The 22,031-nt window shown below is 35.9% G+C and overlaps 1 long non-coding RNA gene across 1 annotated transcript; it reads right to left on the minus strand.

The window, feature by feature from the left end:
• Positions 1-20,356: 20,356 nt before the first annotated feature.
• On the minus strand, positions 20,357-22,031 carry LOC134735823 (uncharacterized). Its single transcript, XR_010119353.1, has 2 exons — positions 21,683-22,031; positions 20,357-20,701 (listed from the first exon to the last, which is right to left on the minus strand). It is a non-coding gene; the product is annotated as an uncharacterized lncRNA (long non-coding RNA).

The raw sequence follows: 22,031 nt of genomic DNA on the forward strand, positions 1-22,031 counted from the left end.
TGCTAAAACTGTGCATGGATTGCCTCATTTAATCTTCATAAATTCCTATGAAGTAGATAATGTTATTATGAGAATTTTACAGATGAGGAAACCAAGGGTCACAGAGATTAAATAACTTGATGAAGGTCTCTTAGCTAGATGGTAATGAAGTCAAATTTTAAACTTAAGGTAGCTCCAGAGCCAGTTTTCTTGACAACTACATTATACTCTCTCCTTTAGAGTACAAGAACCATTTCTGTTTCTGTATCTTCAACATTTAGCACAATGGCAGAATAGTAATGGACATTTTATAAATATCACAGGATAACTACATGAATAAATAAATGATGAGTTAATTAATATATAACATTTGATCAGAATCCAAGCAAAAGTCTGAAATTCAAAAAATAATAAATACTGTATTTGAATCAAACATTCATTCATAAAAGGGAAAATATAATATTTTTAAATTTGGGAGCATTGCCTTATAGATTATCAAGATTTGAAAGATTGCTGTTTCAATAAATATAAATCTGTCTTATGTTTAGATAGATATAATTCAAAATATAGCCATACAAAAAATGAGTCTGCAAAATTCCCTTTGCTTCTTCCCCCCAATATTTGCAATTTCAGAGATGATGACCATAAGCAGCCTAACAAAATACATCATCAGATTCCGCATCTGTAAAATAAGGATGATGAGCTATACAATCTCAAAGGTCTCTTCTACTCCATCATTTATAATCCTCTGACTTAATTTATGTCATATGTTTTACTAGTGAACAGCATGTTTACTTTTAGTTCCAGACTAATTTCTTTCTTTCTGTAAGTCTATAGACCAGTGCTAATTGTCATGTCTAATTTATAGGCCAATTTGTAAGGAAGAAAAATCCATTGGGGACTTTGCAAAACATCCATAATCTGAAGAGCGTAGAGTGAGATACCTGCTGTGCCTGCACTGAAACAGCTGTTTCAAGAACCTTAAGCATCTGGGGAAGTCATCCAGAGAAAGGCCATCCACTGTGCTTTTGATCTCTCCACTTCAGGCACTGAAGCACTGCCTGACCATATGCTTGGTGAGAGTCTCGCCTGTTAGACCCATGCCTAGGGCTAGCTTTTTCCCTTGTTTCTGCCCAGGAAATGGCACCACAGTGTTTCTAAAGTATAAGTGAAATAAAATTTCATTATGTTGGAGTTCTGTATAAAACCAAGGTTAGATAATATTACATTAATTAGGCTGAGTAACTTGGCATTGTGCTTTATAAGTGAACAGAATAAAAAATAAAATAGAAGTAAAGGAAAAAGTTTAAAAACAAGTGCGCAGAACTGGATGGTTTTTAAAATTCTTCCCAAATATTGTTTCTTTAATCCCAGTAAGAGTCCGCTGAGTATACCCATAACTACTTGCATTTTATAGATGAAGAAACTGATTATCAGAAAGTTGCTTAGGAGCCTATAATTAGTAAATCCACATCTCTTGTTACAAATGCCTTACCATTTTCCCCAATTGCACAACATTTTAACATGCCCCAGGGGAATACATGTACCCAAGACATATTTCACTTTCTAAAATAAAATGTATACAGATACTGAAGGCAAATATTTTAATGAAATAATGAATTTGCATGGGCTGTCATTTAAAAGACAATTTTATGTAACATTTCTATGTGTCCAAATTTTTCTCACAGAAGATACAATTTTATCGTCTTATTCTCTATCGGTGAAAATAGTTAATTAAGAATATGTTGAGCACTGATGATGCCTACTGAACAAGAATTATTTGATTCATACAAAAATTACATTTAAAAATTTTTTTCTACTTGTATTAGTTCATTCTCACACTAGCATAAAGAACTACCTGAGACTGGGTAATTTATGCAGAAAAGAAGTTAATTTACTCATAATTCCAAGGCTTAACCGAAGCATGTCTTGGAGGCCTTAGGAAACTTACAATCACGGCAGAAAGTGAAGCGGAAGCACATCAGAGCGGGAGAGAGAGGAAGAGCGAAGTGGATGTTGGGGGGGCGCCTGCCACATACCTTTAAACCATCAGATCTCACTATTATGAGAACAGCATGGGGGAAATCCACCCATATGATCTAGTCACCTCCCAACAGTTTCCTCCCCCAACATTGGGAATTACAATTCAACATGAGATCTGGGTGGAGACACAAATCCAAACCATATCACTACTTTTTCAAAGATTGTCACAATTGTAGTGCAATTAAAACTGGATATATGATTTATGCACATTAAAAATCAAGTTACACTTTAGATAATTAATTTGGGGCCTTTATGTTAAAGGTTTATTGCATCTAGATAATTATCAACAACAATACTACTTTCAAAGTACTATTACCAGGAATACTATTTTCAAAATTCTGTCGTGGAATAAAATTTATAGTATATGAAAGCTCAGTAATACTTTCTTGCCTCTTGTATCTTCTAGGAAAATGTTTATATATTTGTTAATATGAAAATCATATTGTATATAAAATATGGTAAAAATTTTCACCATGGCAATGGATATTAGCTAAATACTTGATTTTTAACAGAATCTTATACTTGAATCATTTAGGACATGCTTGGTATTAACAAACCAGAATCTCAATGAAAACTGCTTAAGAGAGAAGAAAATCTATTTTCTCGAACTTTAAATCCTAAATAGATGGTGCTTTAGCATTTTTGTTGTTGTTGTTTTTTTTTCAACTTGTAAAAAGTGTCACCGAGTGCCTGAAGTTTTTCAATCTCTCTGCTCTTCCGTCTGTAATTCTGACCTTAACCAAAGGCTGGCTTCTCCATTTGCAGAACAAGCCATCAGGGAATCCATGCTTGTCTACGTCTCTGGCTGGGGGCTGGGGAGGTGGGACGTGTTGGAAAGGAAAGCAGACATTTCTCCCTAAACCTATGAAAAAGTCTAGGATATCACTCTATCAGGACTGACTCATTTTTTTATTCCCACCTTTGTCTGAAACCACTGATTGCCTACCTTAGTCTTCTCTTGTTCACTAATTCTCTCAGATAAATAAAAAGCAGCATTTCCCAAATTTTACAGGCATACGAACACTTAGTTGCAAATAGAAGGTATTGGCTGGCTCCAAAATGTCATCAAAAGTGAAAAACTCCCTGGCATGCATATTTTGCCCTTTGCACTTTCTCTTGTTCCTGGATGGAAGGTGGGGATGGTGCTAGATGTCGAGCTGCCAATCTGGGATTCTGAGGACACGAGTGTGAAAAATACTTTTTCAAAGAATGGCTGAGCAAAGGAAGAACAAGCTTATCGTTATGATGAATTATAGAGCTGTTGTACCAGTACCCGAATGCCTAACTCTACTCTTGTTACATGATGAAAAAACTAGTATTTGTTTATATTACTATTATTTGTATTCTCAGTTATATGCGGCTGAATGCACCACCTGACAAGTTTTCTTTTTGTCTTTTTTTTTTTTTTTTTTCTGAGACAGAGTCTCACTCTGTCACCCAGGCTGCAGTGCAGCTGTGCGATCTTAGCTTACAGCAACCTCTGCCTCCCAGGTTCAAGCGATTCTTCTACCTCAGCCTCCTGAGTAGCTGGCACTACAGGCGCACACCACCATACCCAGCTAATTTTTGTATTTTTAGTAGAGACGGGGGTTTCACCATATTGGCCAGGCTGGTTTCGAACTCCTGACCTCCTGATCCTCCTGCTTCAGCCTCCCAAAGTGCTGGGATTACAGGCATGAGTCACCGTACCAGGCCAGAGCAGGCGCACGGGCACCAGCAGGAAGCTCAAGTGGGAGCAGGGCCTGCTAGCTGGGTCACTGGTAGACCAGAACCCACACACAACCAGAGGCCCAACCTCTCTGGTGACCTGACAGTGTTTTCTATGAATAGGTCATCCTATCCAGGGAGAGTGATGGAAATTGGTTGGGTTTTGTTTGTTCTACTGCTTATCATTGTGGTAATTTGCTTATATAGATACATTGTAAAATTAGGCCAATCAAGACCCACATAACAAAGACAATACAAATGCTAGAAAATGGGAGAAATCCAGGTTCTATTAGAAAACAGGAACAACAGATATGATGAGATGTGCCGGCACTGGGGAGGCGATGTCCTGGGTTACAAGTCTGTGGCTCGAATCGCCAAACTTGAAAAGGCAAAGGCTAAAGAACTTGGCACTAAACTCGGTTAAATCTGTACTGTTGAGTTTTCTGTACATAAAAATAATTGAAATAATACAAATTTTCCTTAAAAAAAAAGAAAAATAATGGGTAGTCCCTCAAAAATGTCCATTATAATCCCATGTAAGGTAATTTATTTAACTTATTTTCATGTATTTTTATTTTAATTATTAGATTCATACTATTTTATTATTAAAAATAAACTATTTTAAAATTACTGCTTATGTTTATTAATCTTGTAAAAATATGTGAAACTTCTTCATAGATAACTCATTATAAGAGTTTCTGTTGGGAGACTGAAGTTGAAAGATTACTTGAGCCCAGGATTTGGAGGCTGCTGTGTGCTATGGTTGGGCCTATGAATAGTCACTAAACTCTAGCTGGGGCAATATAATGAGACCTCATCTCAAAAAAAAAAAAAAAAAAGGAAAAAAAGAGTTTCTGGTTTGTTTTTTTAAAAATAAGTTGCTAGAAAGGGGATCACTAGCATAAATTGAATGTTATTAAATATTAATATAGTTTGCCAAATTCATTTTCACAATGTCTGTTTCAATTTGAACTCCTAACCATAAGTGTATAAGAATGCTGATTCTGCAGGAGGATCACTTGAGCCTAGGAGTGCAAGGCCACAGTGGGCTATGATTGTGACACTGCACTACAGCCTAAGTGACAGAGCAAGACCCTGTCTCTAAAACGGACAAAGAATACTTATTGAAAGCACACTTATCATTATCACCATTTATTTCTGTCATAATATTTTGCCTAATTGCATATACAAAAAACTGATATATTATATTAATTTCTTTGACTTAAACAAATATTTTAAATTTTATCTCCTTCTTGTGAACAGTTTACTTCCTTAATTCATTTTTTAAGGATTTCATTGTCTTTGTCTAAGGATTTCCTTTGTCTTTTTTATATATGCCAGATGTTTTCCCAGTTCCTTAACTTTATTTTAAAATTCGCTTCTAATATTCTAAATTTCAAGATTTCAGTTTTGATATAGTCCAAGCTTGTGAAGCATCTTTTGTTATTTCTTACATAGCTTTTATATTTTTAAATTATAAGTCACTAAATATTTGTATTTTCTTCTACTAAGGTATTTTTTGAAAAATAGTCAATTTCTGGTTTGTTTATTGTCTCTATGAGTACTTGATTTATCTTCAACTAAATAAAAAATTTTATTAATATAATCAATCTAAAGGAACTTTAGAAAATAAATTATTTTTCCACCATATTTAGGAAGATGTGTATTAAATTTTAATATTCCCTACTTTCTAAGTAATACGAAATATAAATTTCCAAGTCCTCATTTAGCTCAATTGAATTTTACATTATGATGCTGTTAAATCATAATTAGTTTATAGAAATTAATAAAGCATTTTATTCATTCCTCACGACACCTATTTTTGTTTCAGACCTATAGGTCTGAGAGCATATGTTTACTATTAAATTACTGGTTTATATTGTGGTCAAGATATATTCCTCTACTTGGAATAATATTTTATAATTTGGTAAAAATTTTTTGCAACTCAAAAGAAATATTGTTTGTAAATGTTGCGTGCAACTTTGAAAAAAGTGTTTATTCTCAATATCTTTCAAGGCATCGATAGATATCTAGACTGATATCTCTTAGATCAGTTCATAAATTGTGTTGGTTAAGTTTTCCATAATATTGAATGTTTATCTAGTAGATCTATCATTTTCTAGGATTTAAAACTTTCCTTATAATTTTGGTTTTATTTTGTTTTGATATAAAACCATTTGATAGAAAATTTTTTTTACTAAAAACTACTCTTGTGTTGACAGCTAGCGTGAGACATTGACTGCGGTTCTTATCTTCTTAGTTTAAAAATCACACTTGGAGAAGAAAAAAAAAAAAGAATTTAAGCAAGAGACACACAGGAAAGGAGATGCAGCACAGAGTAATTTACTGCAAAAGCAAAATAATATTTTGAAAATTAACTGCAGAATAGACAGTACACCCTGAGAGAGGGAGAAGGATTCAGGGCAGACTGCTCCTAAGGATGAAACAGCAAAGACTTGAACTAGGGAGACTTCCTTTATGGGAGTCTCAGTTGATTATTCATAAGGGAGTGAAAAGGGGTGTTACTAGTAAGCACTTTCTGTGTGGTCCTCTGGGTGGCACACGTGCAGTAGCTGTACATACTTGTTCATGCAACACACATCTCATTTAAATCGTAAATCTCCACCCAGGGGTGCTCTTTTTTTTCCTATTATAATAAGCAGAGTGTCAGTCTGAGGACAGGTAAAATCAAAATGTGTAGGCTGTCTACAGGGGAAATTCCCTACTGATAGCTTTGCTTGAATGAGCTTAACTACAATGTGAATGCTGGGGTTTATTGTGTTAACTGTATGGACATTACGGTTGCTGAGCCCCGAGAACATGGTTACTTCCTTAACCCCTATACTGTCTCCCTGTAGGTAATGTCATATTACAGGAGAGCAGGAGAAGATAAAATGCTATTTTTTTGGTAAAATTTTTATTCAATTCCTCTTTCAAAACTGTGCTCACATAACATCTCTTAGCATCTTTCATAGTGTTCATAACACATCAAAACTCTCATCAATATTATTTAAGACCTTAATTCTGAGAAGTTTATTTTTGAGACCCTCATGAAAGAATGCTCTCTCATTGGTGGACTTTGCTTATTAATATCAGGAATAACAAGGTGTATTTTGGTATAGCATGTGATTCAGGTAAACCTGATTATAAATGCATATTCTCATAAAAAATACATACATTAAATATTGATTTAATATTTTCAAACCCAGTTATTTATCTTAGGTTTACCCCAAATATATGTTAAAAATTTGACTTGGTTTCTTAAATGTTCAAATTAGTTACACATATTTATTTTAATCAGTCTGACTCATAGGCCAATTCCCAATGACAAACAGATGGAAGACTTAGATTTAAGTCAATAGGCAATTTATTACTTTTACTATGAGGATTATACTATTCCTTTTTGAAGGACTGGAACACTCATGTTTAGCATTCTTGGCATCCCAGCCTGGTGTAAATGTGCAAGGGGCTGAATTCTAATCAGAAGATTTCATGAGGCACACACACGCAGCGATTAGTTTATAACTTTTTCTAAGCTTAATGATTGTTTTTTCCCTATGAGAATGCTCTGGTTACCTTGATTAGATTTGAGGGATATCCACATATAGAGATGGTTCCTTTGGATGAAATATGCCTAGCATAGCCGCTCTCAACTATTATATCTTGATTTTTTCCATATTTTCCATTCAGTGGCTAATCTTTTATAGAAATTAAAGGGACACATCTTTCTAACTTGGTCTCAAAATTCTCACTTATCTATAAGTTTTAAGTCTTGCTTATGTCCTTGAGCTGCTAAGAATAAATCAGAACCATGTGCAATGTTTGTTGACCTGCAATTGTCCTTTAATAAGCAGTTGTACACAATTACATGCTTTTAATATAGATTTTTAGTTTACAACCCTGTTAAAATATATGAAGGCATTACTGATTAAATAAAAGTAGAAAACACATTTAATATATACATTTTAAATTCTAAATTATAAAAATGGTGAGTTCCTTGATCATAATTTTATACCCAATATTATATAATTCTATGTTTGGGATTGTATAATTTTATAATTCTAAACAGTAGCCTTGTGAATTTTCAAGACTTAAATATTTTATGTATAGGAACTCATTTTATTCTTATGTTATTTTACAGAAAAATAAAAATAAAAACAAGTCAGAGAGAAATAAAATGACTGGCCTAGGTCATAAAACTAGTAAAAAATGGATCAAGGATTCAAATCTGAGCAGTCTTGTTCCAGAGTCCTCTGTGTTATCCTGGAACTTGTGGTAACACATAGTAAAAAACAAGAAACTAAACTACATGTATTACCCACGAAGAGTAAGAGAATTTTATCTTATAGATATAGGAATCCAAGGAGAATAAAATATATTGTCCTGGGAGTAGAATGATAGCACACTAGGCAAGGGCAGTGTTTTTACAAAATAAACATAAAATTAAAATTTAACAGTCTATTTCTTTCTACTACTTATTAGTATACCATAATTTTCCTCTTATTTATTGAAAAATATAGGTAAAGCTGTTTGTAAGAATTCCCACAATTACTTCTATCATTGAATATTTTTTCCTGGAAGCTTTAAACAATACTCAAGAAAAAAACCTAATAAGAGAAACAGCTATTTGAAATAAAGAGGGAAACTATCACTATTATTTGCAGAAGTTATTATGTTAAAAAAATCTCTCTTTGAGGAAATTCAATTAAAACACTGTTAGAATTTAAAAAAACCTCACTGGAAAATAAAATGGGAATACTTCCACTTATAGTAGCAACAGAAAATATAAAATACCTATTAATAAATGTTTTTAAATGAAGATTTCAATAAACATAATTTTTTCTTAGAAAATAAAGTAGACAGATAATGGGATATGTGTACCTAATAATAGATGGTATGTCTCTGTTAGTCACTAAGCATATATTTACTGAGTAATTAGTACATGGCAGGTACTCTATTGATAAAATGTGTGAGCCAAAACATTGTCTGCACAGAACTTACAGTTGAGTTGTAGAAAGAAATTAATAATGTGCCACTCTAAAAGTTATTATATAATAGAAGAGTGTAACTAAGTGAGGAAGATCATAAAAATTATCCCAAGAGAGAAACAAGATACCTTAGGTCTAAAGTTGAAGAGGTTCCCAGCTGCAGAGTGGGAGTGGTAAAGTGTTCTAGGCAGAGGGACCCTGCTGATAAAGACCCTGACTGTGCTGGAAAATTAGCACTTGTAAGTGAAAAAATCCCGTGGAGTTAAAATACAGCAAGCAAATGGAAATACACTACAATGTGAAACCGTGATTGTGGGTACATGCCAGATAATATTAGTACTTGTCAGATATGTTAAAGATGTATTCTTAAGAGCCAAAGGAGGCCCTTATAGCATTTCAGGTGGGGATGGGATAAGGATTCAGGGAAGTCAGAAAAAAATCAGACAAGAATGGAGATCCAAAACGTGCAGTCAGAGATGATACTCAGATTTCTAGCTAGAATAGTGTCACTTAGTGAGATAGAAATACTGGAAAACAACAACAACAACAACAACAAAAAACTCTCTCCGTCTATCTATCTGCCTTCATTAGAGTTTAGCGTGTGATATAGTTGCAATTTTCAGTGGTGAGGAAAGACATAATTATTCAACGAGTGGTGATAGGACAGATGGCTAACTGTGGGGAAATTTTAAAACAGACCATAATTTCAAAACTTTTAACAAGATAAATTTAAAATATATTAAATATTTAAATATCCTCAAACATTAAAATCTATTAAGAGAGTTATGATAACTTACCAAATAAAAGTTAAAATATTCTTGAATTAGAAAATATTCTGGTTATTAAGGTATTGATCTCATCTTTAAACTGACCCTCCTGTGTTGGGCTTTGTGAGGCTGGGGTTGGAACTTTGCAAAACTCTTTTCTCCTTTGAGAGCTGGTTCCTGTTATTCTTCCAGTAGGAGTTCTTCCAATAGAAGGAAGCTGTCTGAGGAAAAAGGACATGCCACATCTGTCTGATTCCTATTCCTGTCACAATCACGACAACACCACTTCACCCTGGCAGCAGGAGAGCTGATTGGAGGAGCAGCATCTGATTCCAGTTTGCAGTCTTTCCACATACCTGGAAGTCATATTCTGGCTTCTCCCAGGTAACACTAGAAAGCATCGCTCCTTAGAGAGCTGAGTCTCAGATTCACAGGATTCCTCCTCCAAACTTGTAAATTTGAATAATTCCAACCTGGTCTTTTTGTACTCCACTCTTTTGTACTCCACTCTTATAGGTGGCAGCTGCTTCTTTCTGTGATACCCTAGTGCCTCCTTTTTGTCTTTCTAGTTCTCTAAGACCCAGTTTACAATTTTTAAATCAAAACTCTGTTCAATAATCTGATGAAGTTTCTGTATTTTGACTAGAGCGACTGATAAAGAACTGTTTTTAACTATGATACCCATTAAAGAAACATTAAAAGAGTTACAGATTTGTTGATGCTTGTTAGAAAACTGTCCAATATTCTACAGGAACTTAATCTTTGTCAAGCACTTCTCTAAGGGATGGGAGTCAAAAAGGCAGATGGAATCATTGACCTTAGTAGCTTACATGACAATAGGGGTGGAGTGTGAGAGTTAAGTTCTAAACACATAAGCAAGTCCCTGTTGATAAATGCTTTGATAAAGACGTAAATGAGTGATATACTAGAGTTGCAACTAGTATCAATAGAGTTGATGTTGTTAAAAGAACAGAAAGAAAAATCTGCGTTCCTGCGTGGGCAGGGGCGGGGGGAGGGGGCGGGAAGAAGGAGGAGTAGGAGAGGAGGAAAGTGGAAAGAAATAAGATTAGAGAAAGCTGAAATCAGATCATGTAGGTTATTTTAGCCCTGAAAAGATGTTTTTATTTTACTCTAGTTACACTGAGAGCACTGTGGAGTTTAAGCTGCAAATGATATGATCTTATTTATTTATTTAAAAGATAAGTCTGCCTGCAGCGTAATGTCCGTCCTGATGGCCAGTATTAGGGCAGGGGTGGAGCCAACAGGACAGTCAGAACAGTTAGGTTCCTGGAATAGCTCAAAGATGATGATGGCATTTATTAAGGGAGCATATATTTATTTATTGAAAATTTGTATGTACTAACTAAACACTAAGGTTTATGTACAAGAATGTTCACAGAAGCATATTTTAAACTGAAGGAGGGGGCCTAATATTTGAAAATAAAACATGGAAGCGTCGGACGCGATGGCTCACGCCTGTAATCCCAGAACTTTGAGGGTCCAAGGCAGGTGGACCATCTGAGGTCAGGAGTTCGAGACTAGCCTGGCCAACATGGTGAGGCTTCGTCTCTACTAAAAAAAAAAAAAAAAGAAAATGTGGAAAACGAAATTATGGTACAACAATAGTGCATAACACTGAACACTTATTAAAATAAATTTAGATGAATTTTACTTATAGAAAATATATTTATGGTCGACATAAAATATAATTACTACAATATGTCTATATGTGTACATAATCCTAGAAAACTGCTGGTTGCGCTCCCAAGTTAGTATGAATTTGAGATTTATTTTCTCTTTACAATGTCTCATTTCCTTCTTCTTTGAAAATAAGCATCTGTTTTTCTATATGGTCAGAAAAAATAAGAATTAAAAAAAAAAAAAAAAAGAAAGCATTCTTTCTGACCTTAGCAATGTTCTTAGATCTCAAGTAATTCTGGGCTTTATGATATCAAATGATTTTTTTTATTTTATGCTACTTTTTGCTGTTTCTCTGTAATATGTACTCTTATTGCCATTACTTATATTTATATGTAAATATGAATTCATTTTGATTCTCCCTGATTAGTCACATGTTTACACCTTTCCTTCATCAGAATTATTTCCAAATAAGTTTTCAGGAATTACATTTATTTACTCTTTACTTTTTAAAATAACTTTATGACATACAATTGGCATTGAATAAGAAATATTTAAAGGGTGAAAATTTACAAGCTTTTGGCCCATGACATCTTTTATATAAATGTGATTATGATTCTACCCATAACCATAAAAGTATCCTTGTAAGCCCTCTGTGACCTCCTCCCCAACCTCTACTCACTTTCATCCCAGGCAACCACAAATCCACTTTGTTATTCTAGATTAATGTTTTCATTTTCTCAAATTTTATATAAATATAATTCTATAAAATACACAATCTGGCTTTTACATTTAGCATAATTATTTTGAGTTTTATCTGTGTTGCCACATATGTCCATAGTTCATTCCTTTTCATTGATACCTAGTATTGCATAGTATAGATGTACAATAATAGGTTTATCCATTCATGTGTTGATAGTCATTTGGATTGTTTACAGGTTTGGGCCACAAATAAAAGCGGCTATGAACATTTATGTACAATTCTTTGTATAAACATATGCTTAAATTTCTATTGGTTAATATAACTAAGAGTGGAATAACTGGAACATATGGTCACCATCAAACTGTTTTTTTCAGAGTGGTTATATCATTTTACATCTCCACCAGCTGAGTATGAAATTTTTGTTTCCACTATATCCTTGTCAACACTGGGTATAATCAGTCTTTTTAATTTTAGCTATTCCACTGAGTATGTAATATTATCCCATTGTGATTTTAAGGTACATTTTTAATGTCAAATAATGTTGAGCATATTAAGAAATTAATCTATTCAATTTAAAAAATGGCCAAAAATTTAAACAGACCCTTTATTACATTTTTGTTTCAGAGTCATTCATTCACCTTGTATTGTTTCATCACTTATAATCATAAGTAATGGCTGTGTGGTTATATTTTATCTCAACATTTACAAGTTATTTTCCTCAATTCTAGGTGTCTGTCAGAATTTTATAAGATTTCACTGTTTTTTTATTATTAATTCTATCTTCATCAACACAGCATTGCCTATCACCTTTTAAATACATACCATGCATACCTATCACCTTTTAAATACATACCATGCATAAATCCATGAAAAATAGCTTACACGTACTATTATTTCTATACCTTCCAACAATTTTGCAAGGCTAATATGTTGTTTCCAATACTAAGAAGATAACCATGGATTAATTTTTTGTCCAAGGTCACATAGATATTAAGTGATGATCCTGAGGGTCAAGAGACATTCCAGAACTTACATGCTTCCTGCATCATGTTGTTTTCCTCTCAAGGTTAGCATCAACTTAATTTCACTTACTGAAGAGAAAGACCTAGTACATTTTGAATATGCCACAATTTTTCCTAAAGTCTTTTAGAGCAACATACCTCTATCATATGAAAAAGAAAACAGGTAAACATAGCACTGGAAGAGTAACTCAACTGTAAGAAACAAGGTTATAGTGTTAAGACCATTATTTTCTTATGCATTTGAAGGATGTCAATTTCAACTTGAGACCCACAGATTGACACATGCCTCATGATGTGGATTTGAGATCTTTTCATCTTTTCTGGAGAACATCTTTCTATAAATCAGTGTTTAATGTACATTAGTAAATCAATATTGCAGAAACATACTAATGATTATGAAGCTTTAAGAAATTGAAAGCTTTCAAATATGTTCATGTATGGCTCACAAAAAAAGAATAGCTATGAATGAACAAGCATTTTTACAATGACTTTCTGATTATTTCTTAAATTAGTAGTAATTATTTTAGAACACCTTTTATCATGCAACAAATATATATATATTAAGTACCTCTTGTATGCCTTGCACTCTTGCATGTACTGAAAATTTTCTTGCCTCCATGATAAGGAACTAGCCTCACTGATATGTAAAAATTAGCTTACTGGCATATTCATGTTAAGACTCATATAAAGAGAAACTATATACATATATATACACACACATATATACAAATGCATACACATATATATATAGTTTCTCCTTATATGAGTTATATATATATGTAGTCAATCCATATACATATATATATAGTTGATCCTTGAACAACATGGGTTTGACCTGCATTAGGTCCACTTATATGCAGATTTTCTTCCACCTCTGCCACCTCTGAGACAAGGCTAACCCTTCCTCTTCCTTTCCTCCTCAGACAACTCAAGTGATGAAATTGAGGATGAATAGCTTCATGGTGATCTACATCCACTTAATGAATACTAATTATATTTTCTCAGCTTTATGATTTTTTAAATAACATTTCCTTTACTCTAGCTTACTTCATTATAAGAATACAGTACATAATACATGTAACATATAAAATATGTGTTAGTAGATTGTTTATGTAGTTGGTAAACCTTCTGGTCAACAGTAGGCTATTGGTAGTTAAGTTTTTGGGGAGTCAAAAGTTAAACTTTCAATTTATAACCCTGGTTGAGTATCATAATCAATACCATGCAAACAACATCCATATATACTCCATATCCTTTTTTTCCTTTTTCTTGTATTAGCTATAGTATTAACCTATCAAAAACCCAAATCATCCTGTTGTTCTGCAGTATACCAAGGCAGATGAATGCAGGGGCTAGAGAAAAATATGCAGTCTCACTGATAGTTTGTTCTTTGAATTGATGGCAACAAACCCCAAGTGAGCCTTCGTCCCTGTCCATAAATCTTGCTGCATTTCTAGTCAGACATTTTCTCTTTATCTCTCTGGATCCATTGTCTATACTTCTCCAAGCTGCTCCCTTTCTTAGGTAACTGAGCTGAAGGGGAGCTTTAGGTTTTGCAAATTTCAGCTTTTGCTGAGAGAGAGAGTAAGAAATGGAGAATCATTTATCTTCTCTGTATTTGGAGTTTGTATTATTAACCCTCTTAACAAAAACTTGGACTCAGGTGTACCTGTACTTCTTAGGGACTTATACCAACATCAAAATTATTTTCACTTTTTCTCTGACTCTTCCCTTTTTAAGTACAGGGAATAATTATGTGGTGTCCAGGGAGTAGAAGAATCACTTCTCATTCACACTTCCAAACCAATTGTTATGACCTGGGATTTTTCCATCCCACCCCTAAAAGCTAAACCATTGAGCCTCCTATCAAAACTAGGATTTTTACGTCCCACCCTGAAAACCTAAGCCATTGAGTTTCCTGTCAAGACATTTGTTATTTGATTCTACTGTACCATTCAATACAACAGGTTAAACTATCTGAATGGAAGAAAGCATAGAGATTGCATGAAATGTTAAGGAATTTTAAGAAATAGAACATTTTACACACATACACACACACGCACACACACTACTGAAGTTTTCCAGATTAGCCAAAGAACACATAAACTCTCTGTAAATTGATGAGGTTTCTTTAATTGGTAATGAGTTCCCATTACTGGAAATATTAAGGTAAATTAGAGCAATCATCTCTCCAGTATATTGTCCAGTGAATTAGTGCATTATAAAAGAGATTGAAAAGGATGGCGTTCTAGGAAAGATGAATTTTACGATTCACACAAACTGAAGTTTTATGCTTGTGGTGATGAGATTCATAATGTAGAAAAGCACTCTTGTCCAAACTCTTTTCTTAAGGTATGTATTTCCCTGACACACTACAACTAAGAACTCAAGCATGCTCTGGATGATATAGGTATCTACAGTGAATAGAAGGTTATAGCGATATTCTGATAAAACACTCTAAATCTCAGCACACTCTTTGTGTTGTTTTCAGGCCTCAGATAACCATCAGATTGTGGAAGATAATTGTGTAGGAGAGTTTCAGGTATCCCGTGAATCTCAGGAAAAAGATATTCCTCTTGTAGATGGGCGTTAATGACCTACCATTTTGCTCCTATCTCACTAGCTATAAAACTCTATTTTACATGATAAAATAGAGTAAAATAGAACATTGATTTTTCTACTTGTGTGTGTGTGTCACAGTCACAGTGTTGTTGATGAGACTCTTACCTACAAAATTCATAAACTATAAAACATTTCCCCAATATGAGTATTAATAGCAATAAATTTAATATTATGAAATATTTTTAAATGCTTAACTTAATGATGAGTTTTATTCATTTAGAGTTGAAAATATAAATTTTAGGATTATTCTCTACAAATTGTGACATTCATTACAGTATTTGAGAGGCACTTAACAGTAATAGTTTTCTATAGAACTGTCACAGAAATGCTACTATGATCTACCTTTAAAAGAAATAAGTAGAATAACTGTGTAGATTGAGGCACATATGTTAAGAAGACTTTATAAAATGGTTTGCAAATGGTGAATTTACAACAAATGAAAACTTCTTATATGCAAACTTTGTTACATTTCTTATATTTGAAATCTTCAAAGCAAGAGAATTTAGAGTCACAGCACATATTACAGGAGTTGCTATAAAAGATTTTTTTCAAAGTATTAAATAATATAGAATATTATTGAGACATTATGTTTTTACTTAAAATTGTTAAAATTATGGGACATTTTCTAGTACAGTGTTAAAGATAAAACTTCTCTAGTGTGAATGATGTGAGAATAAATTAAAATATTAATAAAATTGCACATATTGCCCTTTACTCAGGAGTGTTACATAAAATATCAGATATTCACCAGAGAGACTGACGGTTTAAAAAATATATTTTGAGGACATAAATATTTTGATTTGTTTATGTTATTAGATTTGGTGTGTTGAGAGATAGTTAATTTTGTTCTTTACATTAATTTTAATCCCCTGGGGGGAAAATGGTTCATAAAGATTTCTTGGACAGACAAAAATGTTGCTAGTCAGACATAATAGGGTTTGGAGCTATTTTAAGTCAAAACGAGTTTTTAAATTCTCTAGTGCAGGTAGAATTAATTCATTACTAACCTCACAACAAATTTCAAGGAAACTAGGTCTGCCGTAACTGTTAAATTGTGGTAGAATTAGGAAATGTTGAAATGGTCTCATCAAGAAACCGTGCATAATGACATTTAGGACATTAACAGAGTCCCCCAAATGTTGTTCAAAAGTGTCTTTTTCCATCTTCATTTTGCCATTGCGTGTGTCATTTGGAACAACCAGCATGTCTGAAGCAGTTTATAACTGTGGCTGAAGAAACCATTCAGCACACCTCGTTAACTAGCAATTTTACCTCAAGACCATTCTGACTATTTGATTCCTTATGGTTTATTTTTTTGAATAGAAAAAAAATGAATAGTGCAAGTTATAAACATACTTCCTGAGTGTGGGTGGTTTCTTGATGAGTCAACTGATAATATTCATACAGTGTGTTAGTTAACAATGGTTGTTGTGTGCATATCTGTGTATAATTTCCAGGGTAGCAACAAAATTATCTGAACAATAGTTGTTTGGATGCTTAATGTTCTATCTTTGTTGTTAATTCCTTTCCTCTTCCCCTGGAGTTTCATCAGGTGAACATGATCAAGTAATTTGGGTTCTAGTCCCTGCTGTATAGTTGGCTCGCTCTACTTGAGTAAACACCAAGACAATGCTGATTCCTACCAACAGAAGTGTTCATTCCTTTTGAGTGAAATAAGGACTGCCCCTCCTCCTTCTCTCTTTCTCTCTGTCACACACACGCATGCACTCTTTTTTTCCTTCTCCATTTCCTCTCTCCCAAGAAGGAATCAAACTGAATTTTATTTTCTAATGTTTCTGGTACTTGTCTCTGTAATTCTAAATAATGTGCCTATATGCCACAATGTTAATCATTTTTGACAGTGCCTGGTGACTCCCTTGTATGAAATATAATGGATTGACTCACATGAGCCTTCTTCTTTCCTCCTTAAGTTCTTTTAGTTACATTTTGTCAACTCTTCCATTATTTTACTTTAAAATTACATTATAATAGATATTTCCTGCTATTTTTGATATCAAAATTCAACACTTATGTTTTTAGCTTGCTGTGTGAGAAAAATATTTCATCTTTATTTGTTTTTCTAACTTTTCTTTGCCTTTTAAATTGCCTACTCTTTTAAATTCTGTATTATAATTTCAATATTTTTAAGGTTAATAAAATTTGTATTAACTCTTGAGAATGTAAATTTTCTGGAATTTTTTGTAAGAAATGAAAGCCAATAAAGACTGTTCAATATATAGTGATTGAATTTGTTTAATTCTCTGCCTTAAGCTACTAACTATGGAAAAACTTCCTATTCTTTTCAAAAGTGCCTCTATGGAGCCTGGAGAGAGCCAGGCCCATGAATTTTTGGTTTATTGACTAGCTGCTTTTCCAGTAAGACACTCACAGCCTGGGGCCTCAACTACAGCAACTCAAACTCCTCAGCACAGGGCGAAATCTGCTATTTTCAGTAACCTCTTTTCTTAGATAATTGTTATGTTAACAGTTAGCATAGGTTGAAGCCAGAGCCTGATGTAAACAGAAGAGAGCTCACACCCCTACCTACAGCCTCCTACGACCAGCAATGTGTCCCTTAGACACACCTTTCCAGTGAAAAACTGAGAAGTTGCCTAGATTTGGCCCTTTTACACATTTTTCTTTTCTTTACATAAATTCTTTATTCAACCTCTACTTTATTATCAGTGAAGTATGCCAATTCACCCAGCCCCATATTTCCATTCATTCACATATTCTCCACATTATTGAAAGTTTACAACATAAATCAAAAGAATATCATATTTCTCAGTGTCACTGTGTAATTAAATCTCACGAGTTTTTGTTATACTTTAAGTTTTAATTTATTTTCATGTTATTCATTCCCTGATGTATTTTTATACATTTAATAACATTCTGCCTGAATTTATTTCAATTTTTGATGGCTAATGTATGATTGGATATTATGTGTTCACCTCATTACTGAAATATTCTCAATGACAATAATGGTTATGGATAATATTTAAACCTTATTACATCCAAAGTATAATTCTTAGTATTTCACACATAGTGACTCATTTAATCTTCACAACAACTCTATGAGGTTGGTACAATTATGCTTATTTTACAAGTGATGAAACTGAGGCAAGAGAGGAAAAATGACTTGACAAAGATCACCAAACTAATAAATGGTGGAGCAGGCAATGGAACACTAAAATCTAGGCTCTCAGTCACTCCAATATTCCATCTATTATGATATATATTCAAGTCATTATCAACTTTGTTATGGGGAACAGGCTTTATCAGTTAAAATAGTCTCCCTTTTTTATGTTTTCTTATTCCCTCTTAAACAGAAAATAAATGGAATTTAAATTCTTGAATGTTTAAATAATTGAAAGCGTTTTTGTTTATATTTGATGATTTTTCACTTTGGATATCTAGGTAAAATCTATTTTCCTATGAATATTGAGATTATTTATCCATTTGTCTCTCATATTTAATGTGGCTGATGAAAAGTCTGAGGGTAGACTGATTGTCATGCCTTCATAGGATAACTTGATTTTCTTTCATCTCAGAGTTTGTATAGCTTTTAATTTTCTCTAACTTTCTAAAATTCACAAGCCACATGTCAGAATGGAACTGTTTTCATATATCTTGTTGATACCTTAACTCTGAAAACATGTTTAAATTCAGCTTATAATTCTTTTCTTCTATTGTATATTTTATTATTTTTCCTCCACTGGTTCTGCCTAACTTTATCTTGCAGGCATTTATTCAGTTTTTTGGGGGAATCATAGTCGTATTTCTCTAGAACTGCTTCTTACTCTCAAATACTTTTTTAAAAAAATCAATGAATAATGGAATATACCAATTCTAATTTAATATTTTAAAAGTTTGCTTTCTTTGCAGTAAGTTCTCTTTCTGCAACTTGACCTTTCATGGTATCAGTTCTTCTCAAACGCCTGGTAATTATTATGCATTTGGTGAGTTTAGTACTGGAATTGTGATAGGTACTAAGCGTGTGCGGCATTGTGTTTCCACACGGGTTTTTCCTCAGTATTGGAGGATTTACTTACTGAACTATCTCTGTGGAAAGGTCTTCTTGTTGGCAACACTGATGTTCAGGTAGCATGATGAAAAACATATATTCTGGGGTTCATACTAATGCAGAAATAAAAGCTTCATTATTCAAACCCAATAGCCATATCAGATGTTCTACTCCTTCCCAAGCTTGTTTTTTAGACTAGAGAGTAAACCTATCCTTAGGTCCAGTCTGCCTGTGGACAGGGGAAGATAGGAAACAACATAATATCATGTTGTAATGTTATGGGATCTTTGAGGTGTTGCTTTTCTGGCTGAAAACCTGTGGCTAGTGGCACCTTTGCCCGAGTTTTGCTTGGGCCTGCTGGGCTTATTCTGCCCACTTGACCTGGCAGGCTGTGTTGACTACTATTGGCCTGGATTCCTTGCCTCTAAAGGAAACTGTGACTCAGGTGTAGAGCAGCGTGGGGTCTGGCCACTGCATAGTCACACATGCCAACTGCTGCCATGAGGTGGGCAGCTCCAGATGCTGTCATGGGAGCCAGCTCTCTGCGAGGCTGCAGCTCAACTGGGCGCACTGCAAGCAGGTTCCCCTACTGGCACCGGGGAATGTGGTGGTGCCCAGAAGCTTGGAGATGCCAGGAAGGGCAGGGCCCCAAACAGGGAGTCACAGCCCTGGCTAGGAGGGCTCCCAGGTCTGGGATCCCTGAAGGGCCACAGCTCTTCACTCCTTCTATTTGCCCACAATGTGGAAAGGAAGGGACATATTTCAGCCCCATTTGTGTTACAGCTCTTTAGCCTTGCCATTCAATGGGTCCTGAGCTCTTGTCCTGGAATCAGGAAGAATGAGGTATGCAGACAAGTGGAGGGTGAGCAAAATGAAGAGGAGCTTTATTGAGCAACTGAACAGCTCAGAGAAGACCCGCAGTGGGTAGCTCCTCTCTGTAGTCAGGGTGTCCTGACAGGTGTTCAGCTCCTTGCAGAGAGGGAGCTCCTCTCTGCAGGCAGGTCATCCCAACAAGTGTTCAGTCCGGAGTGTAGATCCTCTCTGCAGCTGGTCATTCGTCTTCAACTCTCGGCAGAGAGGAGGCCCTAGAGTGGGGCCTCCTTTGTCTCTGCAGCTCTCAGAAGAGAAGGTAGCCCCTATCTGCAGCTGGTCATCCTGTGCTTTCTCTGCCCTCTACTCTGTTCTGAGACCCCGGATTTCATGGGTCTCTGTGGGGTGGAAGTACACGCCAATATGTCCATGGGCGGCCATAGGCTGATCAGAAAAGCCACCCCAAGTCCCCACTCTGGTCTGTGGGACTGGCAGTCCAGCCCCCAGCCTTCAGGCCCTCCCTTGCCTGAAGGTGGGGCCTCACTGGGGACCCACCCCCTTCCACCCAGAGGCCCTCTGACTCCTGCCACTGTCCATGGTGCCCAGGCTGCTCACACTATGGGGCAACTGCAAGCCAGTACCTAGCAGCCCTCAGCACCCACTTCTCCTTCCCCCCAACCCGAGCTTGTTGGTGCCCAAAATCCAGAGGGGCTGAGGTGGGAGGGGGCTGGCATGTCAGCACTGCCTCAAGCATCCACCCACCTGGCCAGGCGGTGAAGACATCCAGGTTCGGCCCCAACCCTGCTCTGACACTGGAGGGTGTGTTGGGAATGGAGAATGGCCACGCGACAGTAGCTGACACTCCTGAGCCTGTGAGACTAGGGGTCGGGGATGGGGGGGTCCTTCCAGTGCCCCTGAAGGCGCAGACTGCAGAGAAACCCGGGTCCAGACCCATGGCAGGGCATTTGTTGCTGCACCCAAGAAGCTCCCACCCGACCAACTCAGAAAGGGTGGGGCTTCCACTGGTTCCAGGCTTCTGCCTGTTCCGTGGAGTGTGCAGCACCAGCCACATCTCCCCCCAGCCTGGGGCAGGGCCCCAGTTTCTCTCTGGGACCTGGCCTGCATCCGGGGCAGGGGCACCTTTGCTGCCAGCTCCCCTGTGGCGCTGGTGCTTAGGCAGGCCCAGAGTTTCCTCTTACACAGCCAGTGGCCATGCCTGACGGGGTGCCTCCAGGAGTGGATGGCGCCCCGGGCCTAGCCATTGGTAGTGTCAGGCGTGGCGGTTACTTGATGTGAGGCGGACCCCGGGAATGCGGCCCTGGTGTGTCCGGAATTGGTGGGGTCTTGGTCTCACTGACTTCAAGAATGAAGCCGTGGACCCTCGCGGTGAGTGTTACAGCTCTTAAGGTGGTGCGTCTGGAGTTGTTCGTTCCTTCTGATGTTCAGATGTGTTCGGAGTTTCTTCCTTCTGGGGGGTTCGTGGTCTCGCTGGCTCAGGAGTGAAGCTGCAGACCTTCGCCGTGAGTGTTACAGCTCTTAAGGTGGCACGTCTGGAGTTGTTCGTTCCTCCCGGTGGGCTCGTGGTCTCGCTGGCTTCAGGAGTGAAGCTGCAGACCTTCGCGGTGAGTGTTACAGCTCATAAAAGCAGCATTGACCCAAAGAGTGAGCAGTAACAAGATTTATTGCAAACAGCAAAAGAACAAAGCTTCCACCGTGTGTAAGGGGACC

The sequence above is a fragment of the Symphalangus syndactylus genome, chromosome 2 (genome assembly GCF_028878055.3).
Source record: "Symphalangus syndactylus isolate Jambi chromosome 2, NHGRI_mSymSyn1-v2.1_pri, whole genome shotgun sequence".
Classification (NCBI taxonomy): domain Eukaryota; kingdom Metazoa; phylum Chordata; class Mammalia; order Primates; family Hylobatidae; genus Symphalangus; species Symphalangus syndactylus.